This window comes from Neophocaena asiaeorientalis, unplaced genomic scaffold, assembly GCF_003031525.2.
Source record: "Neophocaena asiaeorientalis asiaeorientalis breed wild unplaced genomic scaffold, Neophocaena_asiaeorientalis_V1.1 scaffold108, whole genome shotgun sequence".
Taxonomy (NCBI): Eukaryota; Metazoa; Chordata; class Mammalia; order Artiodactyla; family Phocoenidae; genus Neophocaena; species Neophocaena asiaeorientalis.
The window spans coordinates 3601484-3617774 of NW_020173770.1; the positions used below are offsets into that span (position 1 = coordinate 3601484).

At 47.3% G+C, this 16291-nt stretch overlaps 1 protein-coding gene across 2 annotated transcripts in view; it reads right to left on the minus strand.

The window, feature by feature from the left end:
• Positions 1-3053, minus strand: part of DOCK1 (dedicator of cytokinesis 1) — a 463294-nt gene extending 460241 nt beyond the window's left edge. For both annotated transcript variants that reach the window (XM_024751569.1, XM_024751568.1), the window contains exon 1: positions 3017-3053. The gene's annotated coding sequence lies outside the window, so the exon portion shown is untranslated. The remainder of the gene's footprint in view (positions 1-3016) is intronic.
• Positions 3054-16291: the final 13238 nt, after the last annotated feature.

Sequence of the window (16291 nt, forward strand, 5' to 3'; positions counted from 1 at the left end):
GCCCTGATCCCCAAATTCTGCTTATCCTCTTCCCCTTTTCTCTCCACCCCAGAAGGTTAACCCTTGACTTATTCCTGACTCATGATCTACCAATCTTTGTGCGCTGGTTTTTATTAAATCCACCACTGTTTTCTGGTCACGTGCTCTGCGTCGGGCACTGCGCTAAGTAGGACTCATAATATTGATATGTGGGACTGGGTCAGAGACTGAATTTAGTGGGCCTACAGGTCCTGAACAGACAAGACTCCCATCAACGTGAAGCGTCCAGGGGGCACTGAAATAGGTCCCACCTACGTATCTTCAACTGCCTGGAGCCCAGACCTGTGGGCAGGACCCTGACTGCAGCTCACAATCGGGGCTCAAGGCTGCAATGACTCATTGATGGCGGGGTGCTCCCCAAGGAAGAAACACTGGAGTCCCTGAGAGAGGGCCAGTCCCTCCAGAGAGGTCTGACCACGTGCACCAGCGGGAGTAGCAGGGACCAGACATCCGGGGAGGGCTGCCCGCGGGACCACCCCACATGAAAGTGCTGCTAGGAATTACCCTTTGCTGGGACATCATCAGTGTCCATTACAGGACGTGATGGTTACAGCAGCCCTACCAACTCTGTCACCGAGTTTCCCAGTAGGGATGTTGATGAAAATGTGGTTGGCATCATGACTCTGTGATGTCATCCTTGCAAAGCCTCCAGGGAGAGCTTCTCTACGCACAGTGTGAGGACGCTCGTCAGTAATTGGGTTGCATTCACGTCACAGAGACTGAGTTTCACGCTGGGTCCACTGGGCTCTTCCCACTGGCTAGGAGACACCTGGAGCTCAATGAGACCCCGCTTTCCCCATGGAAGGAGGGTCTCACTGCACACGGTGGACCCCGGTCTCAGCTCTGGATCCTTCTGGATCCAGAGAAGGATCCTTCTCTGGATCCTTCTCAGCTCTGGATCCTTTCCTGCATTGGCCTGATCTGTCCCCTGGACCGAGTGCCAGCTGGCTCTAAGGTATCTGACGCGGCTGTGCTGTTACCTCTGTAACCACCCTGTTACCTGCTGGGGGCCAGCAGTAAACACACCCGACAGTGCCTGTCACAGGTGGTGATTCATATGAGCTCCCTGGCTCTGCATGACTGAAGCAGATGTCATGGGGCAAGTCAGGGCCGCAGGTCCCCATCCAAGTGTTCCCCACAGAGAGGGGACAGCTGAGATGCAAGCACAGAAGCCACCTCAAGGGGGGAGGGGCAACAGAGAACCAGAAGGTAAGGAGGGCGCCCTGAGAGGGGCAGGCAGGGGTGATGCAGGGGGGAAGCACCAGAAGCCTCAGGAGCTGAGCGCAGCGGACGCCCGCCAGTGTCAGATGCGACAGACAAGCTCCAGAGAGGAGGGCTAAGAAGACACGGGCGATTAGGAGGTGTGGTAACCATGTCGCTGTCAGGGGAGGGGACAAACGGGAATTGCCTCGGTCACGAGGCTAAAGGTACAGGATCGGTGGCAGCCGCAACACAGCCACGATCTGGGGTGTCTGAGCGTGAAGGAAGGCCGATGTACAGAGAGGACAGAGAGCCTGCAGGAGAGACGGGATAATGAACTTGGACAGCAAGGAGACAGGCAGGGGCAGGATGAAGAGTGGCCGGCACTGGAAAGGAGGAAGGACCAGGAGAAGAAAGGGAAGGTGATGCCCACGGTATCCGGAGGAAAAGTACGGAGTGAGACCACCGGTCGTCTGAAGGCAGGAGGTTCTCTGCCAGGAGGGAGGCGGGAAGCAGCCAGGTTTGGGTGGGAACAGCCGAGGGAGGGTTAGGGCAGGTATCAGTAAAAGCAATCACAGGAGCCCTGGAGCATCGGCAGAGAACCTTCTAGACTGCTTGTTTCACCGGTGCCCCGTTCGTTTGCACATGCTGGGGCATGTGACACTAACCCAGGGACAGGAACAAAAGTGTCTGTCTGCCTGTCCATCTGGCTGTCAGGGGGTGACTCTACTTACCAAGAATCCACACAGTCCCTTGTGTCCTTCACTATTATGCTTCATAATTACATTTTACATATGCTCATTTGTATACATCAAAGTGCTTTTTAAAAAAATAATTCCTATACAGTCTGATGTCCAGACTGATCCTGATACAGACTGATGTAAAATACATGAAAAGCACACTTTATTCAACTATTTCCACAGGAGGGTGAAAGTTTCAAAACTTTCCTCTTTTTACTTCCCTTTGAAACTGTACATACAAAACATTTTATCTGTAGAAAAAAGGACCCTATTACAGGTCATCACATTTATGCCTCTAAATTATTTTCTTCGTTTTAATCGGAACTACAGAGCCCGACCTAGTCCTTTTCGTATGTTAAAAGTACACTGCTTGGAAAGGCAATTTTGTAATCAGCCGCAGAGATGTCATTATGCAGTAATCATATGGTTAGTAATTTTATCATTTACATATTTAACTAGTGTGAAGATGTAGCAGAGACAAAAAAGGAAAACATTTTAATGCTCCTTCCTCCAAGTTTGCACCTGGCTATTCATTTGCCATTCCTGCCTAATGGGTTTCTGTTCTACAAATGTCCTTTTAAAGATCTTATACATCAGTTTTATGACCTCTAGGAAACATACGTCAGCATTAAGCAACATGTAAATTCACACACACCCCAATTTAACAACTGTTGCTTCACCCTCAACCCCATTTGTGTCACAGCCTGCAAAGTCTTCCGGAAAAATGGATTCAGAGCTGGGGACGCCGTGCAGGCTTTGCCTAATAGGGTGGCTCACAGAGTGAACTACGAAGCTTTCCAAATCCGCATCAGGTTCAAGGAGGTTGACTGCAGTTCCTACGCTGACTTAAGACTGTGTGAAGGCTCAAAGCCATGCTATGGACAGCCCTAGAACAGAAGTTTCCCTTCTCTCCCCAAACTCCTGTCACATTAGGGTCAATGGCACCCATTGTCCAACCCCCAACATCGCCCTGCAAAGAGCCTCAGGCCAAATACAATCACTGCATGACTTCATTTAAATATCAAGACAAGACTCACCCTTTTCCTTCAACTGTGGCTTCTTTAAGATGAATATATGAAGCAGGAAATATACCCTTTGGGAGGAAAAAAGACAGCAGGTTTTATTATTAATATGAGTACTGATCGCAAATCGAACGACTGCCCCCCCATAATGGAGGTGGGGATGGCTGGATCACTATTAAATCTGCAAGCCTAATGCTAAGTCTCATACACAACATAGCACAGAAAACAAAGAAGTGTAAAAGATGGCAACTCAATCCACTTGTGTTTCAAAGAGGCTGCAGACGTCTTAGAGGAAAACAGAAGCAATCTGTTTGCAAAGAAAAAATCCCACAGGGACTTTGCTGTGTCTTCTCCATGGGTCACACCTCATTTTTACTGCTGACCTCAACACAGGAAGATCCACAGCCAAATGATGTCTAAGAACAATTTCTGACAATGGCTTCTGACAGTTCTTCCTTTCGAGATACTAAAATTGTCATCAAAAGTTAGTTTATACCGTTGATCATCACATAGGCACTGACTGCTTACCTGACCCAAGGAGACTTTCGCAACCATCTCCAGAGGGGCCGTCAGATAAAATAGAGAAACTGGGTGCATTTCGCCCAACCTGCCAGACTCCTAGGAGGAGCACACCAGGTTACACGGAGACAGTGCTTGGCACCCCCAAGCGTACAGCACACAGGGGCCCAACAGACAGTTCCGAGGGAGACAGCTCCTCAAGAGGACGGTCAGTGTCAGGCACCGTGCGTGAAGTGCCAGGAGCTTTACCAAGAGTTCTGGTCCTGCTTCCTGAGCAAGGACACTACCTCCCTTCCTGGAGGCAAGCAGTGGGGCACCAGGCCCTGGGATCTTGCAACGATGCAACGCAAACAGGTTGTGGCTTCCCACGTGAGATGTCATGCACACAGCAAAAAGCCAATCAGTGGCCCTGGTGGCTTCGGGCACCTGCTGTGGGAACAGGAGCTTCCGACTAGGTTTCCCTGGCATCTGGCCCCAAAGGATTTCCACAGGAAATCCAGAAACCACCCTACTAATCCTGCTTGGGAAGGAGGCATGGGCACCACTGGTTCAGGTTCCTCCTGCCTGCCAGGGAAGTGGCCGCACTTCATGTAAAGAAGAATTATCACAGAGAGGGAAGGAGTCAGGCAGAAAGACAGAGGCTGACCACCAAAGAGGACTGCGCGTGCCCGATGCTAGGACACCTCCAGATCCCAGGACGGTCTCCAGGTGCACATTTGATGTCAACAGGTGAGCACGGGGCGGGGAGGGACGACGGGACGGACACACATACAAATAAGCCAGTCTCGCCCCCTGCCCATGTCCAGAGATGTCCCTCAGTCTCGGTAAACCTGCTCTCGAGAATCATGGAGCCACAGAAGGGACAGTGAAAGAAATGAGGCTGGACACATCTGGAGGCTTGAAGTAAGTGACTTTTTTTTTTAATTCATTTTATTTTTGGCTGCATTGGGTCTTCGTTGCTGCGCGTGGGCTTTCTCTAGTTGCGGCGAGCGGGGGCTACTCTTCGTAGCGGTGCGTGGGCTTCTCATTGCGGTGGCTTCTCTTTTTGCGGAGCACAGGCTCTAGGCACGTGGGCTTCAGTAGCTGTGGCACGCGGGCTTAGTAGTTGTGATTCACGGGCTCTAGAGCACAGGCTTAGTAGCTGTGGTGCACGGGCTTAGTTGCTCCGCGGCATGTGGGATCTTCCCAGACCAGGGATTGAACCCGTATTCCCTGCATTGGCAGGTGGAATTCTTAACCACTTTGCCACCAGGGAAGCCTGAAATGAGCAACTTCTCCAGCTGGGGCAGTCGGGACCAGCCCAGATCTGTTGCTCATTTGTGAATACCGATAAAAGGATGCTTCCAGAACACAGAGTCAGGTTACTAGGAGCCAAGTCCCTTCTCTGCTACCGCCTGGGGCAGGGGTGCTGATGCAAAATCACAACCGACCTTTTTAAGGCTTCAATTTCCTCATCTGCTAATGAAGATTTTAGGTGGAAAAATAAATATGCCCCTACCCAGCTCTATGAGCTGTAAAGTCAGGGCCCTGTGGTGCAGGGTAGGAAGGATTAGGGCCCGTGGAGGCATGAGGAGTTGGGAGAGATCCCGACTGGGAAGGTGGTACCAGACACCAAATATCAAAGAAAAGTGCACAGCTTCCCTGGGATGCACCTAGCGCTTTATCACTGGGGAGGGGGATGGTTCATAGCCCTAATCTCTTTATTAATCAAGTCCTCAGTTATGGCTTTCTCACACGAACCTCAGGTTTTCATCTGCAGGAATATTTTATTTTGTATTGAAGTATAGTTGATTTACAATGTTGTGTTAATTTCTGCTGTACAGCAAAGTGACTCAGTTAAATAAATACACACACACACACACACACACACACATTCTTTTTCATATTCTTTTCCATGATGGTTTATCACAAGATATTGAATATAGTTCCCTGTGTTATACAGCAGGACCTTGTCGTTTATCCATCTTATATGTAATAGCTTGCACCTGCTAATCCCAAATTATGGAAGAGATAATCAATGTGAAAATAGAACTTTCCCTGGAGAAATCTATTCCACCAGCCACCTGGTTGCAATCTACCTTGTTCAAAGCTCAAGGCTCCAGGTCATTGGATGTGTAGAGACTCATAGCCCAGTCTGAGCTCGGCAGGGCGGAGGTGGGAGGTCCTGGCTCCCATTTGCAGATCTGGCTCACCAGGTATCCCTAACAGCATCTCTCACATTAGGACAGACTATGCCAGAGAAAGGCTGCCGCGGAGCTCAGCCTGGAGGCCTCCGAGGTGACTGAGACCAGAGGATGGACAGCTCCCACCTGTCAGGCACAGCCTGAGAGCAGGGCGTCTGGGGAAAGCAGATGAAGAAGGCCCTGTGCTTGCACAGCTGGACTCCAGCAGCCTTAGCTACAGGCTCCGGACCACAAGAGGAGCCCAGCCCAGTAACTAGATAATGAGAGGCCAAGCTAAGAAACAGAAATAAAATGAACCATCTGTCAAGTATAATGAGATTTTATAAGGTAACGTGGACAGCCAAACCACAGCTTAGAATGGACAGTACTTCAGAATCATAGAATGAAATGGAAGAGGCGTCATTAGATTTTGTGAAGCTGAGAACGGAAAAGCCACAACAGAACTGTGTACGGGACTGTCCACCACAATGTAACTGCACATCTTAGCTTCAGAAATTCAAACAACCACGCATGCAAACTGCCCTGGAAGGCAGAACCTCTTTCTTTTGCCAGCGACGTAAGCAGTATAAAAATAGTTATAAGCGAGAGGGGAAAAAGCAAGCGTGAGCGCTGCAAATCTGCTAATTTATCATCAAGGATAATGCAAGATTGAAAATAGTGAGCAGTACTTTCTTCTCAAGTCATTATACCCAGATCATTCTCTTATACATCCTGTGCTTAAACAGGATGCAGAATTCTACCAGGAAAAGAAGAGTCCACCTCTCATGACAGCAGGTCAGTATCACGCCACAGCCCAGCCATTCACTCACAGAAATGAAATTGCAATTTCTACGTACATATGTTGTTCAGAAGAAAACAATTCAGGAAGGGAAGTGATAAATTAGAAGTTTGGGGTTAACATATACACACTACTATATATAGAATAGATAACTAACAAGGACCTACTGTATAGCACAGGGAACTCTACTCGATATTTTGTAACAACCTGTATGGGAGAAGAATCTGAAAAAAATGGATATATGCATATGTATAACTGAACCACTTTGCTGTACACCTGAAACTAACACAACATTGATAATCAATTATACTTCAATTAATAAAATAAATTTTTTTTAATTAAAAAAATTTTTTAAAGAAAACAATTCAGGGTAGCCCATATTTCAACCTATGTATTTTTTTAATTCAGAGAAAGAGATATATAAGGACAACTCTTAGGCACCATGAGACAGAATTTACTTCCTCGCCTATTGTGATTTATGAAGGGACACGCACTGTGTTTAATAACAAGGACTTACCTTCTTAGACTTTTTCCTTAAGGTGTAACCTCTGTACCACCCTAAACAAACACAAAAGCGAAACAGTTAGTACAAGGAGACATCACAGCGTCCTAACAGCACCTTCCCGCTGTCAAGAACTCATTGTTTGCAGAACCAGGGAAGTCAGCCCGTAACAGAACTCAGTAATCCTAAGGCTTTGGAGAGATGCTATGGGGTCTCCTAAACAGCATCTTAAAACCACGCTTGAAGCCTGGCCAGGGGCCTCTTCACACAGACCTCCAGCTCCTTCACCTGCCGCACGCGGCCTTGAAGGCGCCAATGAGAACTGAAGAAGCACGGTTCCAGGAGGAGGAGTGGTCCTTTTGACCATCCGGCCCTAAGCAGGCTCCTGGAGTGCGCATTTTCGTATCTGTTCCTCCGCGGGATGGAGCGGGGTCACTGCCAAGTGCACATACCAGCATCCTCAGATCATCAAGAGCTGCTGCAAAACAGAAATCCTATTGAGAGCCGACTTCCTCCCTCTAAGGGATGGAGGGTGGCTTTGCCCTGGAGCAGCCACGATCGCACAAAGTGCTTCTGTGGCAAAGGCTGGACCCCCAGCAGGAAGCACCGGGCCCAGGAATATGGGTCCGCCTACCCCCTTGGGGTCTGGCCTAGATTCAAGTTCCCATTCCCTCATGTGGGGAGGACAAGCAAACAGAGCAGACAGACAGACGTGCTAGCACTGCTGGCAGGAATTAAATGCCAAATGGAAGAGACATTCAGTGCCGGACTGGATTGGACCACTCCCTTGTCCCCTCCACTTCAACTGAGGGCAGAAATCGTCCCTGCCAGTGCCCAGGGGACCACGGCCGGTCACCCACCTCCCAACAACTACGCCACGGCAGGACGTCCGGTGGATGTTTCCTTATCCCAAACACTCTGAAGCTGCTTTAGGCCACCTCACTCCAGAAAAGGAAATCAGAAGCTCGGACAAATTCCAACTCAGCCCCCCAGGAGCAAAAGGACGGAGATACTTGGAAAGTGCCAGTCGAGTCAACTCCCAGAGAACATCCAAGTATTGGGTTTTTATACAGTATGAAATAGTCAAACCTCGGAAACCTGGGATACATGAATGAAGGTGCCCAGAAACTGAAAACGGGCTTATATTGCACCAATGATCACACACCTCTAACAGAGCAATAATTTAACAACCAGAGGTGGAGAGGAACCAGAAAGTGACGGGGTTAAGATCCTCCCGGCACTATGAAGAGATGCTTTCTGAGCATTCAGAAAAGAAGCTGGAAATTGCTAGGAGCCTCGCAAAGGATTTGCTAAGACCTGGATACAACCAATGAACCCATTTCATTTCCTGACAAGGGAACTGCACAGATTGACTAGGGGGCACCGCAGACACAAAATGCCTAGATTTCCCTGCACGTTTGGAGGAGTACCTCCTGAGAGCCACGCACTGTCTCCTTCGCGGGTTTCTACCTGCCAAGGCCAGAATCAGCATCCACCCAGGGCCATGTTCACAGACAGTGAAATGGAAAAAGTTCAAAAGGCTGTATTCAATGTAACGGACTGTCCGCTATCCTGTTATTTTATCCTTCCCGTATTTTCAGTATTACTTGGCCCTTTCTCTTCTGAAACTGACATGGGATGAATGTCCTAGAACATCTAAGGAAATACTTCAACGTGGCAAGAAGAAGACAGAAACCAAGTCAAAAATAAGCAACGAAAAAAATAAAATAAAATAAAATAAATAAGCAACGTTTATAAACAATGTATAGAAGAAGGAACCTAAGAGACTTACACATGAATGAAGAGATGCTCACACTTATAACGAGATAAATCAAAATGTAAAACATAATATGTTACTGCACGGTTATCACAGGGAGGGGCCACACAGCCAGTGTGAGCGCGACCCTACTTATCCAGAGTATATAACCCCACACCCCGCGAGCAGCCGTGCACCCTGAAGACATCCCACATACCCATCCACACGCAGCGCGGCAGACACAGGAGGCCCATGGCAGCGTGATCTACGGGGGCAGAATGAGCGCCCAGAACTGGAGGGTGGTTAGCAAAACATGCAGGTGCACACAGAGCAGTGAGGGCCACGGACTAAATATATACACACAACAGGACTGCGTCTTGGAGCACAGTGCTGAGTAAGAAGGTGAGAAACAGAATGAGGGTCTCCCCCGGTGGCGCAGCGGTTAAGAATCCGCCTGCCAATGCAGGGGACACAGGTTCAAGCCCTGGTCCAGGGGGATCTCACGGACTGCGGAGCAGCTAAGCCCGTGCGCCACAACTACTCTAGAGCCCACAAGCCACAAATACTGAGCCCGTGCGCCACAACTACTGAGCCTGCGCTCATACTGAGCCCACGTGCCACAACTACCGAAGCCCGTGCACCTAGAGCCTGTGCCCCATAAGAGGAGCCACCGCAATGAGAAGCCCGCGCACCGCAACAAAGAGTAGCCCCTGCTCGCCACAACTAGAGAGAGCCCGTGCGCAGCAACGAAGACCCAACGCAGCCAAAAATAAATAATTTTTTTAAAAGAAGGAAACAGAATGAGAGCTACAACCACATTTATATACATGACCTAGAGGGGTGGGACAGGGAGGATGGGAGGGAAGCTCGAGAGGGAGGGGATATGGGGACGTGTGTATGCAGATGGCTGATTCACTTTGTTGTGCAACAGAAACTAACACGGTTTTGTGAAGTAATTATACTCCAATAAAGAGCTATTAAAAAAAAAATATATATATATATATATATATACACACACATATATATATACACACACCAACCAGTACAGGCCAAGAGAAAAATTCACTTCAAACACAGCAGAAGGGTTTTCCAGAAGAAGGAAGAGAAGAAAGAGTTGAGCTACCGGGATAAAAAGATAAGGGGTCCTTTGATTTTACTTTATGGTAACAGACGGTGGTTTCTTTTTTAATGGCCTCTTCCTAAGCAAAAGGAACACCTAGGCTTTCCCTTCCCAAGAATTTCTGCGTCTGTTATTCCTTCCACCAACTGAGAACCCAGACTATGTGCCAGAGGCCACACTAGGCAGAGCAAATGTAGAAATATCAATAGATTAGACCCAATTTCTGCCCTCCAAGGGCTCACACACCAGAAGATTCCCCTACGACAAGCAGGGCTCAAACCACCACCAAGGGCAGAGATTTGAGCATGAAGGAGAGAGGACATCCCTGCAGAGGCTTCATGCAGGGAAGTGGGGGGACCTAGAAGGATGATGAGTGGCTGCTGCTTTGGAGGGGCAGGCCAGTGGGAATGCAGCTATAGGAGCAGAAAGGTGCGTGGCTCATTGAATTAACAGGCTGATTCACTCCTCCCAGGCAGGGCTCAACCAACCTGCTCCAAACAAGAGACACCCGCCCCCCAACGGCAAGTATAGGTCAGACGTAGTCCTGAAACTCAGGGAGGGCCCCGTCCAGCCCAGGAAAACGGCAGCCAGGTCAGTGGGTACACTGGAGCGTTTCCAACAGGACAGGAGCACACACACTCAAGTCCAGGGCTGGAACCAGCTGAGAACAGGACCAGGCAGAACAAAGCAGGCGCAAGGGAGTCGGAAGGGAGCTTCTGCCCAGGGAGGTGTGCTTAGGCAGAGACTTCAAGGATGGCTAGTCAGATGGAGGAAGGAGGAGGGAGGCCCGGCAGAGCACAGGTGCAGAGGGGCGCTCACCAAGCATCTGAGAAGCCACCGGCAGCAGAGCTAGGACACGTGTGAGAAGAAGGCTGGGGGGACTTCCCTGGTGGCGCAGTGGATAAGATTCCGCGCTCCCAGTGCAGGGGGACCAGGTTCGATCCCTGGTCAGGGAACTAGATCCCACACACATGCCGCAACTAAGGAGCCGGCGCAACCAAATAAGTAAATAAATTATAAATATTAAAAAATAAAAGGCTGGGGCTCAGGTAGGACAGGAGGAAACTAGATCACTAAGGTCCCGGGTCCTGCTCACCTCACAAGTACCTGCCTGGATGGACAGCACAGTCACCTGTGTCAGGTGTACTGTGTCCTGCTCTGAGTACTGAACTACAAGACAGCCAAAGGCCGGATCTGACCAAACCGCGCCCTAATGGACAGCATCTGCGTGCACACTGGGTGTTCTGGAGCTGTCCTGGGTACGATATTTTGCAGGCACCCGGGCCGGTGGCAGGGCGCAGACCCAGCCCAGAGGATGGAGGTTCTGGAAGCAACACAGGATGAGAAGCACAGCTGCGGTGCTCTTCCACTAGGCTGGGGCCAGGTGGCCAGTCACCTGGGACAAGGTGCAAAGGATGCCTGCTGGGTGGAGGCTGCACTGGAGGGCCTGGTGGTCTTCTGTGAAATGAGAGCCTTACCAACATGACTACTTTTTCCTGTTTGTTGTGGGTTGAACTGTGTTCTGCCCACCCCAAACAGATGTTGAAGTCCTAACTCCCTCTACCTGTGGGTGTACCCTTATCTAGAAATAGGGTCTTGGCAGATAATCAAGTTAAGATGAGGTCATTACAGTGGACCTAATCCAATACAGTGTCCTTATAAAAAGGAGGAATAGACAGTCAAAGTCAAGCGCAGGGAGGACGCCGTGTGATCACACAGGCAGAATCTAGGGCGTTGCATCTACAAGGCAAGGAATGCCAGCGATGTCAGCAAACCACCAGAGCTTGGGGAGACCCGTGGAACAGCTTACCCCTCTCAGCCCTGAGAAGCAACCAACCCTGCCGACACCTTGACCTTGGACTTATAGCCTCCAGAACTGTGAGGGAACACATTTCTGTTGTTTAAACTCCCCACTGTGTGGTACTTCGTTACAGTCGCCCCAGGAAACCCAGAGGCAGTCCTCTCAAGACCTTCAGTTGACACATGCTGGTGGCAGGAAAAGGAATTAAGGTGCATTTTGGAAGAAAATAGATTATCACTTTGAAAGTTTTGAATAAATTAAGTTCCAGTGTTGTGGTTTCATCAAAAGAATGCCTTCCTAATCTGGGTGCGATGCTGTCCTCTCACACAGGCACAGCATCCAGCCCGTGGAGATCCTTCTGGAAACGAGCAGGTGACAGGACTGGCATCTCCTTGGCTGGAGAGTCACTTAATCAACATCGGTGACCTGGGCTCACCTCTCCTGTCTGGTTGACCCTGGACACTGCTTAAAGGCAGAGGCATACCCCGAGTGACCCCTCAAAGCTCAGTCCACCTCCCTGGTGACCGGAAAAGTTCTTTTCTTTGTTCTGTGCTCCAAGCCTCCATGAGCCTGAGACAGAAAAATTAACCATAACTTGCACGTAAACGTGTTCTTTGAACCTTAATATAAGGAATAATCATCTAGAAATTATATTCTCCGGAGCAATCCCAGTAGTACCCTACCCTGAACAGGATCACATAGAAAGGGAAAGTTAAATGTGACAACCATAAATAAATTTTCTTAGGGGAAAAGTGGAAGGGGTGAGGAGAAAAGAAGAAGAGAATGCCAAACACTAATATAATCCATAAAATTTAAACAGAACAAGAGGAAAGAGCAGAAAAACAATTATTCCATTGTTATTTGATGATGATAAAGTCACCAAGTTTCCCAAAATCAAAACTACTTCCCCAAATGCATTTCTCTGATCGGATTCTGACTAAAACCAAAAAAGACAGCAGTTAAAGAAGGGGAAGTCGTTTTACGTTACAGGGTCTTTACAAAGACTGGAATATTTTTATCAGGACTTAGAAGACTGATGAGCCCGGAAACTAAGTCCTCACCGAAGAATCCTTTATCACGATGCTGGCCAAACAGTCAAATGCCTGCCACCAATTATTTTTTTTAGTTAAATGTACAGGGATCATCGACTCACCCAAGGATTCCCCTGTTTAAAGAGTGCATTCTTCTTACAAAGCAAAAAACAAGAAGTCGCAGCCCCTGCTACCCCGGGCTGCACAGGAAATTGTTATCTATTCAGGAATGACGTCATTGCCCAGTGTTTATTAACCAGGATTTCAAATGCAACTGACCGGGGGCAGAAATAAAAAAAGATGTAAGAGCACTCATCCTTCAGATCTGAAAAGTGTCTGAGATGAGAGCTTTTGATCCTTAACCTCTAGTTAATTTCTCTATTTCCTCTCAGCCACTGGCCATATATATAACGGGAGCAGATAAGGCAATCCAATTGTCAACTGTAAAAACTGAAACCAGGCAGAAGGTGCCCATTACAGCTACTCATTCACATAAAGACCGTTTTTGCAGTATTACATCTGCTTCCAGGCATATGACACAAAAGCTGATTTTTTTTTTCCCCCCAGTAGGACATTTCTTAGGGTAAAAGGTGCAAATGGAATGGAATTCCAAGCCAGCATGAGTCAGATGGGGAAGTGAGGGACATGGACGTGGACATGGGTATTTTAATGGGTTTGCGCTTCTCCAGGAACACGGGAGCAAGCTGCAGCTTGCCTGGTGCACAGAAGCTGAACGCTGCGTCACTCGCGTGCAGAGAGGATTCCAAAGACCGAGTCTGAAGATCAATTTGTGATTACTACGGGATGTGTGCAATTTCCTCTCCCTGTCACCCAACCTCCTACTTGGAAGGGTCTGGCTAAACCCAGTCTGGAAGCAATTTTGCTGTTGGAATTATCAATTTTAATCAGTTCTCTTTTTTCCTATGTTATATGGAAGTCACCCCCTTTGAACAAGAAACAAAGCCACCAACACTCCTCTCACACATGTGAGGAGTCTAAAACTCAAGCCCGTTATTGCTCCTCTTCTGTGCAACGATAAACCACAGCATAAAACGAAAGGTGTCCCGTTTTAATGCTTTGCAGAACCCTAAATATGAAAACCAACTGTCTGAAAACCCAAGGACATCAGGAAACCACTGTCACCGACAGTATATTTATTGGATGATTACAACAATTGCTTTACTGGACCACATCCCACAAAGCTGTGACAATCTCTGTTCACCATTCAGAAAATGGGGTCACAGATTTTTTAAAAAGGAAATAAGAAATGACAATTTTGGTTCCTCTCAGGAAGCTGTTAACAAATCTACGTGAGAGCATAAAAAGTCTCACCATTCCCATAAAACACCTCAAAACAATGAGCCTAACACTAAAATATCTTAAATGTATTTAAAAATGTTTTTCAAGTGGTCAGTTATTAACAGTCAAGATGGACATACATTTGCCAAAAAGGAAACAATGGGGGTTGTTTTCTTAACAATAAAACAACTATTTCAACAGAAAACTTGAGAGGTTAAAAGTTTAGGAATTTAGTTTTAAGTTCACCTTAAATTAAAAAAAAAAAAAAAACTGATTTAAATAACAGATAACCTCACCACTGCCCTTTCCCGACACAGCATCTATCATGCAAGAAAACCAACCATACACGCTTTCCTAACAGGGTAATGCTTTGCCCATTACGCACTGAAAAATGTACTAACTGCACAAAACTACAAACAGAAAGACACCAAAATAAATACGCACCTTCATACGTTTCCAGGATGTGCACGGTGTCTCCTATTTGTAAAGAAAGTTCATCCGCTCCCCTGGCATCATAGTTATAAAAAGCTGTTCGGAGGAAAAAGAGGTAAGAAGATATTAGTAAAGGTAACTATGCTGGATTGTTTCTGCCATTTTTAAGATTGAAGTATTCAGTCTTTGCCTGGATCATCCTCTCTGATACCCACAAAAGGAGGCTTTTTTTTCAAGGGTCCTCAGTTTAAGAAGAAGAAATTCATAACTACTCATAACGCCAGAAAACCACAAGTGGTTTATTGTGGTAAAATACGTATGATGTGAAATTTGCCTTTTTAACTATTTTTAAGTGTACAATTCAGTGATGTTAGTTACATTCACAGCGTTGCTCTCCCATCACCACCATCAAGTTCCAGAACTTTTTCATCACTCCAAACAGAAACCCCATAACCATTAAGCAATCACTCCCTATCACTCCCTCCGCCAGCCCCTGATAACCTGTAACTCACCTTCTGTCTCTATGAATCTGACCACTCCAGCCACCCCGTTAATCATACAGTATTATCCTTTTGTGTCTGCTTCTTCCATTTAACATAATGTTTTCAAGGTGTACGCACATCGTACCATGTATCAGAACCTCATTTCTTTTTATGGTGGAATAACGTTTATAACAGAAAGAAAACTAAAGCTCTTGTCAACAACATTTCAATTATCACTTCATATACTATCTTATGTTTCCATTAACAGACTTTTTCCATTAGATGACTTTTTCCTATCTGTAAATCAATGACACATGGACTGAATATTTTTTGAAAATCAAGCTGATTCTTTAAATTACTACATAGCCAATACTGCTATTAAGCAATCAAACAGGCAAAAAAATACGTCTAATATTAGGAAGCAATCCTTCAAACTGACGATATGCAACAAACGTCTGAAATCCCTGGGACTTCCCTGGTGGTCCAATGGGCAAGACTCCACGCTCCCACTGCAGGGGGCCGGGGTCCGATCCCTGGTCGGGGAACTAGATCCTACACGCGGGCAACTAAGAGTTTGCATGCCACAACTAAGAAGTCTGCATGCCGCAACAAAGATTCCGCATGCTGCAACTAAGACCCGGCGCAGCCAAAAATAAATAAATAATAAATTAATACATAATTTTTTTTTAAAAAGCAGTTCTGTTCCTCCTAGCTAGGAACGTAAAAGTCATTCCATTAAATTCAGGTCGTACTTTTGCTCAAGCATGGAGATAAAGGCAACAATCACACTGCTTATGACTCCCAAATATTCAATTAGCTTACTCTCAATAAAAATAAATAAATACAGTGATGTTTTTCCTTCCTAGTGGATTCTCCCTAAAAAGATGTCAGACTTGAGGCAAAATTCATCGTAAACCTTTCATCAATCAGGATCAAACTCTCATCCATCCATCCTGAACACCTTGTTGGACTAGGCTGTCTTTTACAGGCACCATTACTGTGTCCATTTCTGGAGTTCTCTCTGGTCACATCATGTGCAAACTTCTCCAGCAAGCATGGGGGGCCTCCATCATCTGACTGACTGCCTGGCCCTCCTTCCAACCACACACTCCTGGCCCCTGTCACTGCTTCTCCTTGAAAGAAAGAAGTCACACCTGTGTGGCACTCCTTATTCCTCCCCTGCCAAAGGGGTCTTCCCACCCGTGTCACCTCTTCCAGAGAGCCAAGTCCAAGCATGTTCAAACCCCTTCTACAAAAATACCCAGCAACACAGCACACTTCCTGTCGCCAGCTCCATAACCAAGCTACATTTGCGGTCTCTGGAAGCAGACAGAGTGGGCAGGGTACCACCTCTCCCCAGGGAGACCTGGGTGACCTCCAGCAAACA